This window comes from Cryptomeria japonica, chromosome 8 (genome assembly GCF_030272615.1).
Source record: "Cryptomeria japonica chromosome 8, Sugi_1.0, whole genome shotgun sequence".
Lineage (NCBI taxonomy): Eukaryota > Viridiplantae > Streptophyta > Pinopsida > Cupressales > Cupressaceae > Cryptomeria > Cryptomeria japonica.
The window spans coordinates 93,176,741-93,200,078 of NC_081412.1; the positions used below are offsets into that span (position 1 = coordinate 93,176,741).

Genomic DNA, 23,338 nt, shown 5'->3' on the forward strand with positions numbered 1-23,338 from the left:
ATTATGTTGAGTATGAGTAAATTTGGGCTTCCTTGGCCATGGTCACTATTTTCTACTAACTATTGTGATTTAGTGTGACTTGAGAATGGACTTCAAGTAATCAAGAGGGTGGAAACAATCTTCAAGTGTTAGGGGGTACGCGGTCTTGATCAAGGGATGAAAGTATCAGAAAAGTACAAGTGATTCATGTGTAGATCAATGTATCATTCACCTATTAATTCCTAGCAACATTCTCAAATAAACAAGCAAAGAGGTATGTTGAGTGCATATATACATTTTATGTTGCCATGATATAAGTAAGATATCAAACATGTAACTTAGATTGATTTGCAATTTCATTCATAAATATTAGATCTTCCTTTTGGATTTTTGAATGCATAATGTCTCGTTGATTTTAATATCTTTATTGCAAGTACTCTTTTCAACATGAAACTCCACTCATTGAGGTCTCTTACTAAATGCAAGTCAGTTATCCTATCAATGATGATACATTTTGCATGCATTTTATGGGGAAATCTTATTAATAGCTATGGTTGGGTTGTTCATTGTTTTGTGAAAATATATACAACTAGATTGGGACATTAGAGTTATAAACATTGTAAATTGTGTTTGAGATCATTGTCCTAATTGTAACAGTCAATCACCATTGGCCCAAGGCCACACCAACACTATTGTGACACCAAGGTTTGTGCATACTGGTGTAAGGGCTACTCTTAGGACATTTCATTACCATTACATATCCACACCTGGGGTTTCCAAACACAACGTGTTTGAGTAGGCAGTATCACTGGTAAAATTGTGATTGTAACAATTGGTACCCTTAGGACAATCATTAATATTTGGTCTATGACACTTTTTAATGGCTTCTAAATGCTTCTATGGGGTGTGTAGGGGTCCCACACATCTCTTCCAACATTCCATCCAAGGCACTTCACTCTCACCTATCTTATATTCCACTTTCTCTATGATGCTATCCCAGAGGTCCGGTACATGATGAATATCAGACCAATCAATCAAATTTAGCATGTGTCTCAGAGGTTTTGGAGACGTGAAAGAAAGAGAAATGAAAATATATATTTACAAGAGAATTTCCAACCAGTGGTGTGAGTTTTTAATGGTGAAAAGGCCAAAAATACATTTTTTCCCCACTCATTGGAAACCCTAGTGAGGGTATTGATAGTTTTTGGAAAAATAGTGATATCTTCTTCAAATTTCAATGGATCTCAATGCTACAAAAGATGAAATGAAGGTAATTCACTTCTCTACCATATCCAATCGACTTCTAATGAAAATATGATGAATTTCACAATTAGAAATAATGAGAATATACCCTTGTAAATATCCATATACCCTTGTCAATATCTTCCCACTAATTATAGTGATAATGGGGCAAAGATCTAGACAATGGAGTGTAGGCCATGGTTCAATAGTCGGGCAAAATTTGTCACTTTTGTCTACCCATTGATAGAAACCCCTTACAAGGGTTCCTTAGGTACAAATTCATTCTGCATAGATTGATTATATGTAGAAACCCTAGAATTGGCAAGCGATCGTGTTTGTCACATGATCCTTGTACTCATGTTAGCATGCTCACTGATATATAAAAATTGAGATAAACTAATAGAGCTAACAAATAGAAATTGAAGATAGTTGAGAGACATGATAGACAAAGAAAATAACTTTCAAGATATTATTGTAAGTTTATAAGTATGATAGTAGTTCTTTATAAATTTAATGTTCTTCCACTATTTTGTTAATTGTTATTTAATTTTAATCTACCTGTAGTATTGTTGGTGTGTAGATATGTCTCACTCTAATACTTGATCAAGCACAATCATCTTGTGATTATGAGAACTAAGTATAAGATCTTCAATAGGTTCTTTGCATTCACTTTTCTAGGGAGAAGCAAAATAAACAAATATGCTTAAGAAGATATAGAAATGAACTTAATATAAGGAAATGGCCAAAAGGTCATTCATTGGATAACAATAATCAACAAATGCATAACATAAGAATTCACAAATAAAAAATTCACAAGTGTTTCAATTCACAATGACAATGGTTTCATATCCCATCCTTTATGGGTACCCTTGGACACACCTATTGGCCACTAGACTTTCATCACCCTTTCAAGGCTTGATCCAACATTACAAGGCAATATAAACATCATGGTAAACTAGTCTTGGGCTTGTGACATCATAACAAGTGCAAATTAGTGGATCTCAACAATGCCACACATACTATCATTGATGGTTACTAGTCCTTTGCAATTAGGACTATCAACATTGATGGCCAAAGGTCAAATAAACATATCCATGCCTTTAAAAAGAACCCCTTGAAACTAACTTGTAGAACCTACACAAGAACTAGGACCAGTCTCTTGGACTTCCAACCTCCCAAACCCTCCAACAAGACTTTGTTTTGCAACAATGACACTAGTAATTTAAATTTGTCCCAGTTTGTCCTTCTAGGATAGTCAATAGTGCTTGTGTTCTTCCTTTACAACATGATGTCCAACCTTGTTGATTGGATGCATAGAGCCCCCACACATCTCTCTATCACCAAACACAAGGTGAATTAATCTCTATTCATTTAACATGGTGTAAGTATACCTTAAAGAAGTAACCTCTTACATTTCTAGAAAATATCATATATGAAAAAACTTATTGTAAAGTGTTTTGTGAAGGTGTTGACATCTATTTGGAATTTAGGAGGTGTTGGATATGAACAATTGGTCTATGAATAAGCTCTCGATTCTAGTGAATGTGAACCTCTATGTGACTGGTGCTATCAAATTTTTACGGTACTAGATTTTTTATAGAATATGAAAAATGATCATTCGAGCTAGATACCAAACTTGGGGAGAATATGTTGAAGGCAAATGGATTTTTCTACTAAGATAGAGTTGTACCATTCCCATTAGGTTGATAACCTAAAATGAAAACCCGATGGGGGGCAATGTTGAAAACATGCAAAGGAGTCAAAGGCTACAATCTTAAGAAAAACATCCAAAGTAGGTTTCAAGTAGATAAAGTCATTGCAAACCAAATGTGACTCATACAACTAACTTATGAAAAGAACAAAGAAGAACAAGAACAACTAACTTAGATAAAATAGATAAAGTCATTTCATCTCCCTAATTGGGTTGCTCTTCTTCCATTGGTTTTGTCCCTTCCTTTTCAATGATGGTGCACCTCATAGTAGCTTGAAACCACTACCCCTCATATTAGCTTGAAACCTATGCCCCCTATTGGTAGTTGATGGGGATAGAATACCATTCATTGTACATATCAATGAGGTGTGCTTCATGTCTAGATAAGGAGAACCAGTCACAATATGGAATAATCAATTTTATTTTTTTAACAAAATAAATTAACGTCGGATTTCCGACGGGAACTAAACTTTGCACCGATGACCAAACCATCAGACCAACAACATTCTTGTCGGTGCAAAGTTTTTGCTATCCGTCAGATGTTTGACGCCAACTAAAGAAACATCCGACGAGGATGTTGTATGTATGGAGACACTTCCTTGTCGGACGGTCGTTGATGCATAGTAGTGGGGGTGCATCGGCATTCTGACATCCATTCGATGACATTTTTGGTTAGAGGAGCGATCATGGCCGCCGTCGGAAGAGTTCAAGGTGTAATCGGAATGCTAACCTTCAATAGCATCATTGGGGAGTCCGATGACAAGTTTTCGATGACTTTATTTGTCGGTAGTCCGATGAAAAGTGGTTGGAATTTTGACAATAGGTCATCAGAAATTTGCACCGAATGTACTAGTGTTTGTATCTAGCTTTCAAACCCATAGGTTAGCTCAAGGTTCCTCATACACTTCTCCCTCCTTTGATGCATTCACAAAGATGTTGATACTTAAGCAATCTAAGTTGACCAGGATGGGGATCCTCAAATCTTCAAAGTCACAAGCTTTGGTTTCTAATAAAGGGAATCAAAGCAATCAAGGGAAAGGCAAGAACCAAAAGCAACCTACATCTAAACCACAACAAGATGGAGCACAATGCTCCTTTCCACAATAAGGTGATACTACATCCTCACCTAAGAGGAAATCTAAGGACAATCATTTTTGTGCATATTGTAAGAAGTCGGGACATGATGAGCAACATTGTTACAAGAAGGATATTGATGAATTGAAACATCTTCTTGAGAAGAACAAAATCAACCCACCTTCTAGAATGTCTACAATGACTTCTTCTTCTAAGGAAAAGGATAAAGGAAAGGATCACTCTTTTGGGATAGATAAAGGAAAGGGACAAGCTCTTTGTGCTACTACAAGTCATGATTTAGGGAGATGGCTTCTAGATTCAGGGGCTTCTCATCATATGACATCTTCGCGGTCTATGTTCTCTACATTTGAGCATTTCACCATGCCACAGATTTTGATGGGCAATTATACATACATGGATGTGATTGGGAAAGGATCTATTGTCATTGGGGATAACTCCTTCAATGATGTGTTGTGTGTACCCTATTTGACAAACAATCTTCTTTCCATCTATCAAATCATGCATGGGGCAACTAAGAAAATTATGGAGTTCACACCTAATTCAGTTATCATTAGAGACTTGGAGACTAGAGCTATCATTGCAACTAGGGTGGTTGATCATGCATCTTGGTTGTACTCCTTTTCACACTTTGGTCCTATTGATGAGGTTGATTCTTCACATCATGATTCTAATTTTGAGGAGAACTTTGGATACTTTAACTTGGGGATTATCACATGTGACCTCATTCTTGAGCCTTGCATTTCATCTCCTCCCATTGATATCACATCACCTATTGCACCTAATGATACAGCTAGTGCGACAATTTTGCCTTCTTGTAATTCAGTGCAACAAGATATTTCTTGTCTTCTAGCTTTAGTTCATTGGGATGACTACTTGACAGACATTGCAGGTTTGTTTGTGGAGTCCTACATTGCAGATTTGGGAGAGATCATTGATGGCATTCATCTTCTCTTTGATGAAGATGATCCTTCTTTGATTGTTGTGAGGGAACACTCTGACCCTCTTGTGCATTCTCTACATGATCATTCTTTTGAGGTTGACATGATTGTGGATACTTTTCTACAACAGTTGGAGGAGGTCACTTTATCTTTAGAGGAGATATATGAGTCTTTGGATATTGTTCTACATTCATCTCCACTAGATCTCAGAGTGCCTTTTTCAATATTGTGGATCAGTTCACCACCTTTGGAGGGGGTAACTTTCAACATCAACATGGGGACACTTGAGCAGTTTTCAGAGATTCCATTCATCATGAGTTTTTTTCCTACATCTTCCCTTCATGATTGGGGAGACTTCATGGATACACCTTTGGTTTTGTTTCTTCCTAAGGGGAGGAATGTTGTTCGACGTTCACGGAGTAGTTTCTTCATTCATCTTTGAGCTTCTACCATTGGTGCAGATTCTACATTGAGGGGGGGCTACCTAGTCTCTCTTCTTCTCTCTAATGGGGGGGGACATTTTCCTCACATGGGGTTTTGTCCTTCTCATGCTTCTTTGAGAATTCCTTTGTATATAGTTTTTATCTCTCTTTTGGGGGAGGTTTTTTTCTCATTGGGTTTTTCTCTCTTTCCCTGCTTTATGAGAGATTGCATTGGTTTGAGTGCATTTGCATTTATACATGGGTACCTACACGGCCTTGTAGTCGGGACCCATCTTGCATTGCTTAGTTGCATTGTAGACTTAAGTGCATTCCCCCAAGTTGCACTTAACGGGGGGTGTTGGTGTATTATTTATTCATGCTGGATATTATTACACCTTACTTAAGTTTACTTAGGTACATGCATATCATAGTAGTTTGCATATGAGACACTTAGGGAGATGTTCTACATTGGGAGTGTGTATGTAGGAGAGTTTCCAGCTTTTATGGTGTGATCTTGTTGTTACATTATCATAATCCCATCTTCGGTGGGTGATCCACCTCATGTAGAATATTTTACTATTTCTCCTACTACCCCTACCTACCCTTGCATCTCATTGAGCCACATGTCATCATTGTGTGCTCTCTTGTCTCTTAGCCTTGCCTTTATAAGTAGGGTCATCTACATTGTATGTAACTTTTGATGATCCAGTTGATCAGTATTTTCTCTTGATAGAATAGAGTTTATTCCTATCAATATTTTTTCTCTCTATTTGGTACTTTTCATTGAGCTCTCGATCTTGGCAAAATATCACAATCTTGTATGTGTCATATTCTAGCCTTGTGTTCATAGAATCGAACGTGCTTTGAATGATACCAATTATTTAATTACATATGATATAGTTATTAGAGGTAACCAAGATGTAGAAGTAGTGGTAGATAATTTCTATCTTCATATTATGCTTCTATAAAATAGCATATAGATGTTTGATGAATTTTCATTTGGTGATATACCTAAATGTGGATAGAGTAAGATAACTAGTTTAATTTACATTATGATTAATATACATGTCCTTCCAATGTGTATCACATACCTTCATATATTAATTTACTATTGCCTTCCATGGTTTATTAATGATTATTTTTAGTGGATACCATTAAATTTTCCATACATTTTTATTTAATACACCATATTTTTTATGGAGAGCCTCCTTTGGATTAGTTCATGATTTCATGGCCAATATCTTTGAGTTCTTGGGGAATAAATTCTCATACATCCTATTTGCACATAATTTATAAATGGACAAGGTTGAAGAAGAACATGACGTACATATTTCACATCCTCCACCATTGTTAAATATGACATGTGAATGCATGCATGTATGAGCATGAGACATGCTAATCATGATATTTCACATTATTCAACAATCATCTCATCAATAGTATTTGATGTTATGGAACCATATTCTAATTCTAAACACATAAAGATTTCAAGCACAATATGACAGTACCAAAATATTCCCAATCCTTTGGCATGCAAATTTTTGACTTATTCTTCACCAAATACATTTGTAGCTCACTTTTTTTATAGTGTGATGGTAGAGGTGATCTATTATGACTTTCAAAACCTCCTTGAGTAATTTTATTCTCTCAATTTTATGAGTATTAATTTCTCACTTTAGGTGATCTCATCAAGCTTGAATGGTCATACACTCAAATGGTTTTATTCTTTCAATGGACATAGATTCTTTTTACAATATCAATCCTAATTTACATCTATTAAACTCAAAGTTATTTCATGCAAACAAAAGTAACACGTAGGACAATTAATGATTATAAATTTTATGATTACAATATTTGGCTACTAATATGAGGTATCTATTATGGGATATTAAGGTTAAATGCATATAAATATGGATGATTTGTTTCCATCTTTGAGAGTTGTATATTGTTGCAAGGTGTGCACCCTTGGTCTCCTTGTGTTTTGCAACGTGGTGCTTGGTTTGTGACATGGCTCAATCGCCTCCTTTGGATTCATTAAATCTTTCAATTGTATCAAGCATTAATAGGTTGATCTTTTGGTGCAACAATAACCATGTTTCTAACAAGTGGCATAGGAGCCTAGGTAATGGGTTCAAACCCCTCGCTTGCACTAGGGGGGATTGTTGCAAGGTGTGTGTCCTTGGTCTCCTTGTGTTGTGCAACACAGTGCTCAGGTTTGTGACATGGTTAACCTCCTCCCATGGATTCATTAAATCTCGTGATTGTATCGAGCATTAACATGTCGATCTTTTGGTGCAACAACAACCATGTTTCTAACATACATCACATCTTGTGATTACTCATGATTTTGATATTATTAATCATTATATATAAGCATGACCATGCCTTGTTTGAATATACATACAAGTCTAATAGTTTTTTAATGTAAATTAGTGAATATTATTAAATTTATAACGAGTCTAGATTAGTGAATACCTCATTGTACCTTACCCTTAAACATGAACATTATATTACAAGTCTACTTGGTTCAATTAAATTTTACATTAAAATTAAATTATGATGGTTCTACATATACCTTTTTATGCACGCATGTATGAAATCATAAATCTACTTTCTATTTACATGTGAACACTTAGATATAGATTAGGAATTAATATCTTGTTGATTCCACGTGATTAAATTCCAAGCTTATATTAAATAGTACATCCAAATTTATAAATTTGCAATTATTTGACTTGAATCTTAAATTAATATATTGACACTAACATGAAATTTACCTGACATAGGTGTTCGACATAAAACATGAATAACTATAGAATATATGAGCTCGATCTGTACAAAATATAAACATAAATGTATGTATAACACTTTGCATGCCACATGAAAATGATCTCTCTCAAATATAAAGCAGATATACAATCTTTGTTTCACTAAAACATAAACATAGACATAATAAAAACCCATGTGACATGATGTATCAAGATCAAACATATATTATAGTTGCATGTCAATCCAAACTTGTGTAAAACATAAGTTAAGAATAAATATACATAAATGTATGCAGATGTCCACATGCATGATGAAATATAAATGAAAGATAAATGTATACATAAACATGCAAATGTCCACAACCAAGGCCTAAAAGCTAGAGGTTCTCTATTTGTATAATGGTAATAAGCTTTATCACACACCCTACCACGCCCCTACCTGAAATAAGGTGGTAAATCACAATAGTTCATATCGAGGCCTAAATAAACCTCATCATATAATTATTGTGTAAAATATAATAAAATTTGGTCATTATTTGGATAACAACCATGTGCAACAACAAATCAGGGGTATATCAATGGGGCCATCCTACAACATACACATCTAGTGACCCAATATGCCCTCACCTAATATCTATCACCATATTGTGGAAGATATTATGTTTTGATAATTTCTCTTAAAACACAATACTAACTGTACTAAGAAAAACATCACTAGTGATCTCTTACTTCATCTATACAAGAATTGCAACTAAAGGCTCACCATAATAGGCATGGACACCCCCTAGTGTACGTCTGATGTGATCTAAACTACTTGAAATACTCTCACTTAACCCTATGCATCTCTATGGTCAAAGGGTAAGATAAAATCAATCTCAATCTCTAAATCTATGCATATTTACATTGTCAAAGACTAGATGCCATATTGACCTAAGTTGTGCACAAAAATAAATTGTCTTAATTTTAAAATACTGGACATTCTTAGTGTGAACATATAATGTTAGATTTAATACGTAAATCAATGTGCATACATGAAATTTTTAAAAAATTTATATTAAAAGAAAAATAAGAGCACAAGGGTGAACATTGTCCTACATCCTAAGTTTGTTTGCAAAATCATATCAAAATATTTCTTTTGATATAATAATAATATACATATACAAATTCCTTTTTAATATCACTTAGAAAATTCAAATGAATAAAGATTAGTTCATTACTATTGCAAATTAAAATAAATGAACTCAATTTGTTCAAATAAATTTATCAATTTACACATGTGAACATGTATGATTTGAAAGGATCCAACACAAGAGCAATACTTCGATATATAAATTTAACACATACATGGAATAGTGAATACATTCAATACACACATGCACATCAGGTATAAGTTTCGGAATGAAAATTCAAGGTTTGTGATCTAAAGAGAATTTGTAGTTAATTAATAATCTCTATTAAGATAAATTTGAATGAAAATGATATTTATGAAGGTTTCGATTGTTTTTTTGATGATAAATATCAATTTTCTACTTAGTAGATCTAATAATGATACATGGGTGATACTTGTTAGGCCAATACTACAAATGAGTTTTACAAAAGGTTAATTGCTGGAACATATAAGCTAAATTTGGAAAGGAATAAAAACAATCTTCTCCTTGAATTTTTGAATACCTCATCACCATTCATGATACATCATTCTTAGAAAGGAATTTTGACCCTCCTCTTGAACATTTGAGATTATTATAAATGTAATAAAGTCACACATAGAAATGGGATGTCATTACAACTTTGATTAAGATGTGATCCACTTCTAACAATGAATTATTTAAGTGGATTTGTGGTATGGTTTTGAAATATAATTTCAAATATTTCCATGATTATTAGAGTATTATTGAGGATCATCCATTGTAGTCACCTATTATAGATGGGGGGATACTCCTTAAAATCATACTCTTAACACCATTTTAATAGAACTTTGACATCCTAATTCTAGTAGGCTCTTGCTCATTATTGCATTAGATTATTTGTATGTAGTTGATGTTAGCTATATCCATACATGTGTATGCATTGACTAGAGATTGTGTATCCCTACTTCATGCTTTGCTTGGAAAATATATATGTATAGCATGTGACTAATATATATGTGAGTGCTTGGTTTTTTTATCATACATGAGTGTTGTTTGCTTGTTATGTTAATAAAATCCTAGTTCATATGGGTGGGCCTGAGGGTATCACATGTTTCAATGTTTTTATCATCATTGGTGGAGCTAGAAAAGCCCTTGGGGATACTCATTAGAGGTTGATATTGTTGGATTTCTATGAAATCTTTGATAGTTTTAACTTTTTATTTTTGGTTTCTTTGAAATGTTGTAATATGGGATCTTGTGATCCTAGAATTAAGTGTCTAATATAAACGTTATTGAACTTTACTATCTGGACATTTGACCATACATTTTTTAGATCAAGGCCCTTATATTGTACTAGGCATGTAATGTGGTTATTTAAATTGATTTCGCACCTCATATTTCTAGGAATCTATCTAAATTTCCTTTAGCTTACTTATGTATACATATACATTTCTAATTTTGATTTGTTCTCATGTTTATGGCTTTTGATCCTTCAGTGGAATCAATGCTCTCATATCTAAATCCTAGGAAATTTGGCTTAAGAAGCATGAAATTTAAAATTTAAAATAGGACTATACTTTGGGCACAATCCTATCTAAAGGCACATGATAGTGGATCCATGCCCTAATCTAGGGAGGGGGAATGTTACAAAAATAGAAGGTTCATGTTTTTAGTTGATGAATAAGACAAATTTAAGGATAGGCTAAGAGTTAGGGTTAACTATTTCACCAAAGTTTATTTAAATGCGAAGATCATGAATTTATGACATCCACACAAAGTAGTGTAAACAACGTAGAGAAAAAATACACCCCATATAAATTAAATATGATTAATTTATGTAAATAAGTAAATATTTAATTATGATAAATGTATAAGATAAATTTACTAATATAAAAATAGACATGGTAAAAATAAAAATGAGATAGATTAGGGAAGCATTTTTTGATTAGAAGGTAAAATTTGACCAATGTCACACAACAATTAAAGAATTATAATTAAAATCTAAAACTATATTCTATATCATAGAGCAAAGATGACTAAAATCCAAAAAAATGATTTTTTAGATGCAATCATGTAGCAATGATATTTTTAAGAGATGTGATTCCATCTTGAGAAAAATTGGACCTTTGATATGCGTGCAAAAACTATTTAAAAAATATATACCTAAAGTATTGATAACTTAGATTTGATATTGAATTTATATTATAAGGCTATGTTGGCTACATTCTAAGAATTTTAATGTTTGGGATAGAATCATATTAGTGATTATGTCTTCTTAGTGGCATGATCTCATCCAACTTGTGTGGTACCACCCTTTATAGAAATAGTTTTTCGGTACTTGCAAGATCTATTTACTTATCATTATTTAAGGTAGGAAAATTGTGGTGGTCTTAAGGAGTGCTATGAGAATTGAATGCAAGGGTTGAAGTTTAGGACTTATTTTTGTCATAGTCAACCATCAAGACTAAATTAATATTAAAAGTACAAAGATAATGGGCTAGCAAAGAATTTTGATGTGTGTATGGCAATGAATGTTGTTGAGTCAATCCCTAACTATAGATTATTTATATGAGTCAATTAATGCTTGTATTATTAGTAAGTTCACTTTGGATATGCATTGATAATGAATTTTAATTGTTGCTAGTGTTGATGCTTAACATATTCTTTAACTAATTTCCCTACAAAAAGAGTAGATATATTTTAATAAAGTTCTTGTTGTCTCATTTTACATTTTATGTTAGAAATTTTCATACATTGAAGCAATTGTATAAGGGTTTTATATTACTCATATGAAGCAATTGTATGACTAATCAAAAGATCAAATTTAGCATGTTATAAACTAGGAAAAGAGAATTATGAAGTAGTTGTATGGATAATCAAAAGAGCATTAAGCATATTACAAAGAGAACAATAAGACAAACTGGGAAATGAACTAGGGTTTGAGAAAAATAGACCGACTAGGTGTTGCATAGGTTTGCTTGAAGACACGTGGTAGGCATAGAAATTTCACATGAAGACACATGGCATGGCAATTTAGTTGTCCCTAGTGTGCAATACCAATTTCCTCTACTCTCTACTCACTTTTGTAGGCCAAAAATGACAATATAAATATCATTTTAGCCTTTTTTTAATAATAAAATAATACCTTCGAGTGAAGGTAACCTTTATTTGAAGGTAATATTTTATTTAAAAAAATTCGAGCCTTCATTTGAAGGTAACGTGTGAATCATCTTTGAATCAAGGTGATTGCAAGACCTTCATTCAAAGGTAAAGCTTCAAACAAAGTTGTTTGCAAAAATTCTCCACTTCCACGCCCCCTCCCCCCTCCCCACTTGATTGAAATATTTTGTGGCCTAGGTTTGTAACCCATTATTGTGGGAACATCCTTAGGACACCTATCAACTCTAACTTAATGTCTGCATAACACAAAAGTGATTTACATGTAGATGTACACAAATTAGGATAATGTTGTCCTTAATTAGACCCCTAGTCAACCATGTTTATGATTCTAACTGAATGGTAGAAGACAACAAGAAAGAATGTTGATAAAGAGGATATGAGTAACTAGACCATGCTACAAATATCATTTGTTGCTTGACAATCCTTACAATAGGATCATCATCACATTTTTACCACCCACATGTAAAACCAAAATTCCTAACTCACCTTTAATATTTAATATTACTTTAAAATTTACATTCTACATTAAAAATTATATTATATATTTCACAATTAACTACATATTCTACATTTTAAATTAAATTTTATTTTCTATATACTTTATTTATTATAAAATTTATACACTTTTGAGTTATGTTTTTTTTTTTTTTGAGATCGGTAAAAGTTTTTCTATTTTAATAAGAGTAGTTTTTTTGCTTGGCTCAAACCAAGTGGGGCTACAACCATGGAGCCCCCCCCCCCCCCCCCCCAAGTTACAAGGCACCAAAGTGCATAGACCCATCAATAGGTCATCAAATCAATTCTTTTGCAAAAACTCCACTCTTGTCATGTGAGCAAGGCAACATATTGAACAAACTTTCCTTCATTGCTCGCTTGAACCTCTTCCCCTGCACCTCTATCAACCCTCCCCCTTGCTCAGAATCACTCTGAGTCTCCTTAGTAAAATCACTAGATGAAACCCCTTTCCCCCCCACCTTACTATGTGAACCAACATGGCTACCATCTTTATCCACCACAATATTGCATCCAACCTATACATCATCCTTGCACATTGACACCAACCACTTAGTCACTTTTGAAATTGAAGAGTGTAAGCATTGCATGTCCTTCGTTGTTTCCTTGCTTGCAACATCCAAACCCCGCTTTGCCTTCTCAATTTTATCAACTTTCTTGTCATTCCCCTCTTTCTACATGAAAGCATCTTCCTTCTCCACTGTGAGGGGATACCTCCCTCCACCAGGTAGCCTATTCTTTTGGATCTTTCTTAACACATTTAGCAACCATATGCCTTGTTTGATAGCATCTTTTGCATCTAAAGGGGATGCTTCTGTATTCGACTAGTTGCACCCAGATCCCCTTCCCTAAATTCAAAGATAAATTGACAGGAGGAGCTTTTGACATGTCCATCTCAACAAAGATGCATGCATAAGTAGTATGCAAATAACCTAAGGATCCCTCATTGATCCCCAAAAATTTCCCTAAAGTATATCCTATAGCTTTGAAGCTAGATTCAAACCAGAACTGTAACAATCAGCTTGATAGTCTCACCCATATTGAGATTTTTTCAAAAGACTCAATGATTGGGTTGAAAGTTGGATACCATGGTTCCAATAAAAGCATGTTCTTCTCCTCCCAGCTCCAGAGATACTCATAAAGGATTCTCTTCTTGTCCTACACATTATCAAACACCACCACAAAAAAACCACTATCACCAAGGTAGATTTGCACATCCCCCTCTAAAATGGGGCTCCAATACTCAATGATCCACTTGTGTAGATTTGCTAGACTCGACCAAAAACCTTGAAACCTCTCAATAAAATCCATCTCAACAAAATATAATTCATTCTCCTTCACTTCATCAACAATCTCAACATCAAAACACATTGTTGGCCTATCATTCCCAGGTTCACCCCCAAAAAGGGCAAAGTTGCACCTTCAAAGCCCCCACTCCACAGACCCCCACACCTAGGTTACCCATTTTAGCCTCTTCCCCTTATATCTTTTGTACACCTTGTCGATCCACTTTCCTTTAAACAAAGTTGTTGCCGTTGTGGACGGAAGAGGCGCCATAGTTGATGCTGCCTCCTTGAAAAGACCCACCACCGATAGGATTAGAACTAGCTGCAAAGTGAGAACATGAACCATGCCCATAACTATGTGAGGAGTCATGGGCATGAGCCAAAAATCTAGAAGGATGTCACCATTTTTTAGAGGCATCTCTACAATTGCAAACACCTATGGAAACCCTAGGGGTCAAAAGGAAACATAGCGATGACATCACAAAGACCAACATTATGAATTATGTCATATTTTATTCATATTAAATTATTTATTTTATGTGAATTTTTTATATTTTTAATTATACTCTATATTTTACATTAAATATATTGAAAAAAAAAGTTTAGCACACACATAAACTATACATTACATATTTTTTTAATACGAGTATATGTAAACTAGTATACCTTTTTTTTTGAGAAATATAGGTAAAGTACATTGAAATTTATCATATTTGTTCATTATTCCACTTGAATTGTAATTATATGATTAAATTTAATAATATTGTATCTAATATTAAAATATTATTATATTATGATACTATAATCAATATTAAATTATTATTAAGATATTACTATTTTTTTACTTTTTTATATTTTTATATTTTTATTTTTTTACTTTTTTATATTTTTATATTTTTAATTATACTCTATATTTTACATTAAATATATTGAAAAAATAAGTTTAGCACACACATAAACTATACATTACATATTTTTTAATACAAGTATATGTAAACTAATATAAGTAAAGTACACTGAAATTTATCATATTTGTTCATTGTTCCACTTAAATTGTAATTATATAATTAAATTTAATATTAAAATATTATTATATTATGATATTATAATCAATATTAAATTATTATTAAGATATTACTATTTTTTTACTTTTTAATATTTTAATATTTATATTTTTTTTACTTTTTAATATTTTAATATTTTTAAATATACTCTATATTTTACATTAAATATATTGAAAAATAAGTTTAGCACACACATAAACTATACATTACATATTTTTTAATAAGAGCATATGTAAACTAATATACCTTTTTTTTGAGAAATATAGGTAAAGTACACTGAAATTTAAAGCAAAACAATCTATTAAGACTAATTATTATTATTTTATTGCATCTTTTATATTTTTATTGAACTCTTCACCAAAGCAAAACAATGTATTAAGACTAATTATTAGTACCTGTTGTTAGGCAATAGTATTGTAATGAAAATTCATTTGTTGTGCTTATATGGTTATTAAAAAAAATTATTTAGACCAATGAAAAGTAATTATTTTTCTTTCTTTAAATTTTTTTAATTTATTTTATAGTATAGATGCACATTTGTTAACATTATAATTTACAAAAATTATTTTTGTTGCAAATGATTGGCTAATATCGTTTTGCCTCTTACAAGCAGGTTTCTCGGAACAATGCATAATCTCAGGTTTTTCAGAATCACCACACATTTTAAAATTATTTACATGTAATATAAGTTATAAAAAATTTAATGACATTTTTTGATTTATTAATTAAAAAAATTAAATCAGTTTATTTTTTAATTTTTTTTCAAACAAATCAATTATTCAAAAGTTTATTTTTACAACTTAAAAAATAAAATAAAAACATTATATTATTTTAATAATATAAATTATTAATAATAATCAAAATCTTATATATTAACCAAAAGGAAAAAGTCATATTGTAATGAAAATTTATTTGTCTTGTTTAAATGGTTATTAAATAAAATTATTTAGACCAATGACAACAAAATATTTTCTTTTGTTTTATATTTTTCAACTTTTTTCTATTATATAGATGCATGTTTTTTAACTTTATAATTTACAAAAATTGTTTAACTTGTAAATGATTGGCTAATATTAGTTACAATAAATAAATATTTCTAATAATTATAACAAATATTATTATTAAACTAAAAATTATTAAGGCAAGTACTCGCCACTATGTGGCACTTGTTATTATTTTATCGTATCTTTATATTATTAAATATTAGATTGACATAATTACGAAGTTAATGTTGATATGATGGAGATAAACAAAATTCCGAGCCAAATTTAATGATTCTAGTTTTTGTTAATGTCAATGTTTTATATTTTAAGTTTAAGATTTTATATTGGACTTTTCATTTTTATTTTATATTAAATCTATGTTTTATAATTTATGTGTTTTAAATTTTATGCCATTTTTCTTTAAAATAATCATTAATTATAATTTTTTTTCATCATTATGAAAATTTAATTTTTTAAAACTAAAATACTCTTTTTTGTATTTGACATAAATCTTAAATTTTACATTTTACATTATATATCATATTTTATGTTTTTGCATTTTAAAATAATATTTTAAATGAACTTGAATGTTTAATATTTATATTAAATTTTATATTTTATTTCATATATATATATATATATTTGCTCGGTAATAATCGTTATTTTATTACTAAAAAAAAGAGGTACAATATTCATATCTTTCAACACCTCCCCCCCAATACATCAAAATTGCTTACATAATAGACTACCCATTCACCCTTACCTCCAAAAAAGAACATTTGCAGATATAACTGGTTTACTAAAAAAACTTAACACATCGATAATAAAATAAAGCGGATTTTACTGCGATGATTAATAGGCACAATGTCCATCATAAAAAAACACATACTACATCTTTAAAAAAGGGAATTCAAAAGGACGTTGCCAATCGAATCAACCTCTGCGAGATGAACTCGCCTTGCCACCCGGGCCAGAACCAGTCTTTGCCCTTCGCAGACGAAGTGTTCGCCTTCTTGCTTCCGCCTCCTCTGCCTTCGCTTGTTCAATAACCGCTTCCAACTCCTTAATCTGGATTAGCAGCTTCAGGGCCTCCCACCCCCGCCGGGCCTCCAACCTATGGTGGGACTTGCATTGTCCTGGAGCCCATCTTAGAAATGGTATTATGGCCTTCTTAATCCCATCACCTTCATGATTAACACCTTCACCAACATAAAAACCCACATTTGGGATTGTCCATTCAAGCAATGAATCCAATTCCCCTAGGTAGTCGTTGGGGACTAGAGCCTCCATCGCACTTCTCACCATTTCCATGTCTTCGCCACTTTCCAATCCCCAAGCCATCACAAGCGAGTACACATCCATTTTGGTCTTGTAGCGATGTTTAATTCCTTCGAAAGCTCTACCGACAATCAAGTAGATGCAGGTTACCAAATACTCATCCCAAAACCTGAAAAAACTCTTCACCCTTCAAACATTTAATTCCCCATGAAATGAACACAATTGTTTCTGTGTCTTGAGAGTAAAGTTTGCCTCCATCTCTGCCCTTGCTCAAAACCAACCACCACCCCTGCTTTGCAAAAACACCTTAGTGCTTAACAAGCTTAATAAAACCCATTATAGCCGATATCCGCTCTATTTTTGCTTTGATTAAAAAACAAAGGATAATAATAAATCTTATACCTTCATAATGACTTTGAGCTTCATTAATGCAATGCTGCCAACCTTACAATCCATCAACCTTATAAGTACTCATCCATTACTCCACATCCTCAAGACCATAGTCAACTTACATCATCCCCTTACCAAGAAATTAATCATCAAAACTTAAATATCTCATGTCTTCAAATCTAAATTCTCCCATTTCATTGAAAGTTAAAGCCCATTTTGATAAAACATCAACTTCCTTGTTGCCCGTCCACTTAACATGAACAATTTTATAGTCATTAAACTTATTCAACTCTTCTACAATATTTATTATTGCATGATCACCATCAAATCCCTTTCTAAGTGAAGCTTACTCACCCCTGCTTGCCTACAAAATCTAATTGCCATTAAAGGCGTAGATACTTCCGCAATATTCTTGGGTTACCCTGTGAAGCACCATCAAAATTTACTTTCATCCAACCCTCCGAAGGCTTTTCCCAAACTACCTCTTGTTGCAAAGAGGAACTCAATTGAACCCAACCAAGCCCATTACCGAACTTTTATATTTCATATTTTAAATGAATAAACAATATGCAAGATAATTTAAAATAAGCATATTAAATTATTTTAAAAACTATTATACCTATTTTTAGAGAAATATTGGTAAAGTACACCAAAAGTTGTTTATTGTTCCACTTTAAAATAATTATATTATTATATTATAATTAATATTATTTTATTATTATATTATGATATTGTAATCAATATCATATTATTATTAAAATATTACTATAAATATTACTATATTTTAATATTTTAATATTTCTATTAAACTCTTCATATTGTTTTGACGAAGTTAACTATTAGTATGATGGAGATAGATAAACTCAGAGTGAGTGGTAGTTGAAAGAAAAAAAAGAATAAAATATTTTTTTGAGTTTTTCATGCATTTATTTTAATTTAGGTTATTTAAAGTTATTTAAATTATTTTTATTTAAATAATATTAAAACTAAATGTAACTATGACGGGTGTCAATTTTAATCATAGAAATTTTTTAATCACGCATATCTATCTATCAATCCATTATATGAATATTAATACTTGGATATAATTAATATTAAATCAAATTTTACATTAGACATATTAATTTATACAAATCATAAAATATACATCATTTCTCATATAATCACAATCCTATTAAATAAAAAAATTAAAACATTAATACGAAATGTTTAATTCCACTGCAATTTTTTATTTTATAAAACGTTCTATAACGTTGATTGCACATAATTTTTTTTTTTTTTTTTTTCAAAAACCCGGTTGTTGTATTCCCCCGTCAATTTCTCCACTACCGGAAATTTGATATCAGAGATTTTGCGGAAGTAGGTATCCAACAGGGCGATAATCAACGGAAGTTAAAATGGTAATAGTCGAATCGCAAATGTTAAGGCAAACTGCATTATTCATGGTGGGGTATGATCTATGGATAGGTGCTGGACAGCCGATTCCCTTTTGCTGTACAAGAAGTAAACGGGAAAGTTGGTCTTTTTCCTTTTTCTTTTTATTCGAAATTAAAAAAATACTCATTTTATACGCGACAAAACACATGATTGCCAGCTCAATTTAAATCCAAATAGTAATAGAAATTTAGATCTGCAAATTTTAAAAATATTTCACGCGGTTTTCCTAGAGCGATTGAAAACACTCTCGTCCCTCCTTTCCGAATTTTGTCAACCAAATCGGTTGCAATTTTAGAAGGTAGAGCTTCTGATCTGCACTTAAGTCTGCATTTTTACATAATAATTCATATCAGATCCGCAAAGGAAGAGATCCATTTTAGTAGGTACTTTTGCTTCTTCATTATCTGTTTTAGATTAGTGAAATTATCTTAACAATTTATATTGGCAATGTTTAAATCGAAAATGTGCTGGCGAAACTGTGAATTTTGCACCGGTTGCAGTGTTATTTTTTTTTGGAAACAAAGGAATTAAAAATTATTCAATCGAAGCCAAAACATCAATATAGAAAAACAACCAAACTCCAGCCCCTCCAGGGCCCAGAACAACAATCCAACCAGACACCAGAAACAGAGAGAGAAACACCTCCAATAAGCCAAACTACCGCAACCACTAGTCATGCATATCCTCTCTAAGCAACTCCTTCAACTTTTGGGAACATTTCAGAGGAAGTCTATCTAGGATTTGCCTACCAGCCACAAAGCCTCCCCGTTCTTCTGAAATAACTCTATTCAGCCAAGGGTGAAGTCTTTATGCAGTAAGCTTAGAGATGACCTTATAGGCCACATTACAAAGAGCAATTGGCCTAAAGAGATCCAACAAGTTAGCTCCCTCTCTTGTAGGGATAAGAGCTAGAAAAGTCAAATTCATTGCTTTTAACATTTGTGTGATTCTTGAACAACCTCCAATAAATCAAATTTGATGATCTCCCAAAATTCTTGAATTTTTCTTTACCATGAATCCATCAGGTCCAGGGACTTTCCCTTTCTTCATTTGAAAAACAATCTCTTCCAATTCTCCTAAAGAGATGGGGCCAATAAGCATGTCATTCATATTACTAGAGATTAAGGAAGGAATACATTCTAGAATGAGACTTTCTTCATCCCTCACAGGAGTAGAATCCTCCTTGGATAAAGAAGAGTAAAATTTGATAGCCTCCTTTGAAATATCATGAAAAGAAGTTAATTGGTCACCATGGTAAGAAACAATAAACGAGATTAAATTCCCATGTCTTCTAGCCTTGACAGAATTGAAAAACATGGCAATATTTTATACCCCTCCCGAAGCCAATCAATCTTGGACTTTTGTTTCCAAATAATATCTTCACACAATTCCCATCCAGAAAATTCCTTCCAATCCTCTGATTCCTCTCTAATGGATCCCTTTGTAGGATCATGATCTCTATTTCACTTGGTGATAACATCCAGCCAGTTTTGAGCGACCAATTTAGCTATAGATATGTTCCCAAAACATTGCCCATTCCACTTCTTGAGCTGAAATTTCACATGCTGTAATCTCTTCACAGAAGAATACATAGTAGTGCCAAAGGAAGGCTTACCTTTGCTCCATCAGTCAAACATAAGGTTTTGTATTGAAGGCTCCCACAACCACATAAACTGGAACTTTAAGGACGGATTTTTAGTGGCACCACACAAAGAAGTTGACAATTTGATAGGCTAGTGATTCAATCCCCTCCACTCTAAAATCTTAGAGCAGATAGCCCCATTGCTGCCAACCCAAAAACTCAAAACCAATATCCTGTCCAACCTCTCTGAAATAGAATCTTTACCATCTCTTCTGTTACTCCAAGTAAACATTCCATTTCCCGGCTTACTATCAACTAGGTTTAGGGGGTGATTATTATCCTTGAAGACTTGAGAGGAGGGCTCTAACCTACCCACCCCTCCCCTCTTTTCCTCAAGAGTAATGATAGAGTTAAAATCCCCAACCAAGATCCAAGTGTAATAGTGAGCTTGGGACCACACGCACCGAAGATGAGTCCAAAGCCAGGACTTACCATGAAGATCAATAGGAGCATACACACTGGATAAAAGTAAAACTTCTCCAGAACTAAAGCTAGAAGCAACAACTGACATAGAATACCTGCTATAAATCCACCATATGGGAGAAATCTTACACAGGTCCCACAAACAACAACGCCTCTTAGTATTGCACTGCACCCCAATACATTGATGTTGACCTCTATACCATAACTTAAAGGCAATGTTAGACATACCCTCCATAGGCAGCTTAGACTCGTGAATAAACACATCTAGAGAAATGCACTCTAATCAACTCCTGAACAACCTTTTGTCTAGGGATGTTGTTCAACCCCCTTGCATTCCATGAGATCACAATCATTTCTAAAGATTAGAGAAGTGTGAGTCGATAGTCTTCACTATCTTGGACTCCCCCATCAATTTTATTTTATCTTGGTCTTTCTTCCTCCCCACCTTAGGAGGCTTCTTTGATCTACCCTTTTTGAGGTTCTTTTGTTGCAGCCCAAGGGAGGGAATAACTCTATTGCCTTTGCTTGGATCTTGACCCTCCAACACCTACGGAAGAGCAAGAACATCTAGGGTCGATAATGGTGTTAATTCATTACCACCAACTACTTCCTGCTCACCCCCAACCTCAAGAGCCTGATTAGTGTCCATTTGTGATGCAAGAGTTTCTTCTAGCACAACTTCTGAGATTACAACCTCCCTATAAGTAACTTGATCTCTCTCCAAAAGACCACCTCTTGATTGGAGTCCTGCACGCCCCACCTCAAGCTGATCCAAGTCATCCAAGACTTCAAAATGGTTAAAAGTCCTCTCAGTTTGTCTATCTTTAAGAGTTCTCTTCTACCCTCTACCCTTGTTTCGAGACTTCACATGAACAAAGCCCTCCTTGTCAACATCTCCTTCTGTCATAGGAGCCTTTCCTTTATTAGCCTTCAAAGCCTAACGGGGAGGTGAATTGGAAGAGTTCCCTGCAGAATTAAATTTCGGGCATTTCTTCTGCAAATTCCCATACTCATGACAGAGCTAGCAATGGAATGAAAGGGCTTCAAGTTGTTGAAACCCTGAAGAGGATCCCAACCGAATTTCCACCGAATCAGGTAAGGGATTACTCAAGTCAATTTCAATGCAAACTCAGGCATAAGTAATTACCTTATCCATTGTTTGCCGAGAGGGCCCAATCGGCTTTTCAAGCAACATAGAAATCATGTGCAGAATATCATTCCTCCAAAACTCCAGCGGAGCCAATGGAGCCGATCCCAAACAAGAACCCTTGATGACAACTTCTCCGTCGGATTAAAACCTACATGCCATGGCTTGATGAATAGACCAACTTGATTGTAGAAATAAGGACCTCTCTCAAAAGCCTTATTTCGGTCCACCATTCAAGAAAACACCATCATGAAAAAATTGTTAGCCGCCACATGATCTCCATATCACCTTCTGGATTCCAAGTCCACTAAGCCCACGATTCAAGGAGAGGGAGTGAGACCCAAACACCCATAAATTTACAAATTAACACATGATTTGACATATAGCTGACATCGTCTGCAATTGAATTTGGTTGAGTCACTAAAGTTGGACAGGCTTGGCTCCACTTTAAGCACCCATTCACCTTTAGAGCATGAGTTCCCCCAAATTGAGTTGAGGACTCACCATTCCAAGCACTATGTAAAAGATCAATCACATTTGCATGCTTGGTCGGGGAAGAATACCTCTCGAAAAGAGGATTTTTGAATACCACCTAATCCTCTTGCCAGGTCAATCATTTAGAGACAAAACCACAAAAGGGAAATGCAATCCCCAAAAACCCCACATTACCCTTGAAGCCAAGCCTAATGCACCAACTAAAACCACTACTAGCA

At 33.4% G+C, this 23,338-nt stretch overlaps 1 protein-coding gene across 14 annotated transcripts in view; it reads left to right on the plus strand.

The window, feature by feature from the left end:
• The first annotated feature begins 19,252 nt into the window (after positions 1-19,252).
• Positions 19,253-23,338, plus strand: part of LOC131037020 (LIMR family protein At5g01460) — a 63,970-nt gene continuing 59,884 nt past the window's right edge. For 2 of the 14 annotated variants that reach the window (XM_057969043.2, XM_057969048.2), the window contains exon 1: positions 19,574-19,796. The gene's annotated coding sequence lies outside the window, so the exon portion shown is untranslated. Of the gene's footprint in view, positions 19,492-19,559; positions 19,797-23,338 lie in introns of those variants that run through there. The other 12 variants (XM_057969049.2, XM_057969054.2, XM_057969056.2 and 9 more) reach the window with 11 other exon arrangements.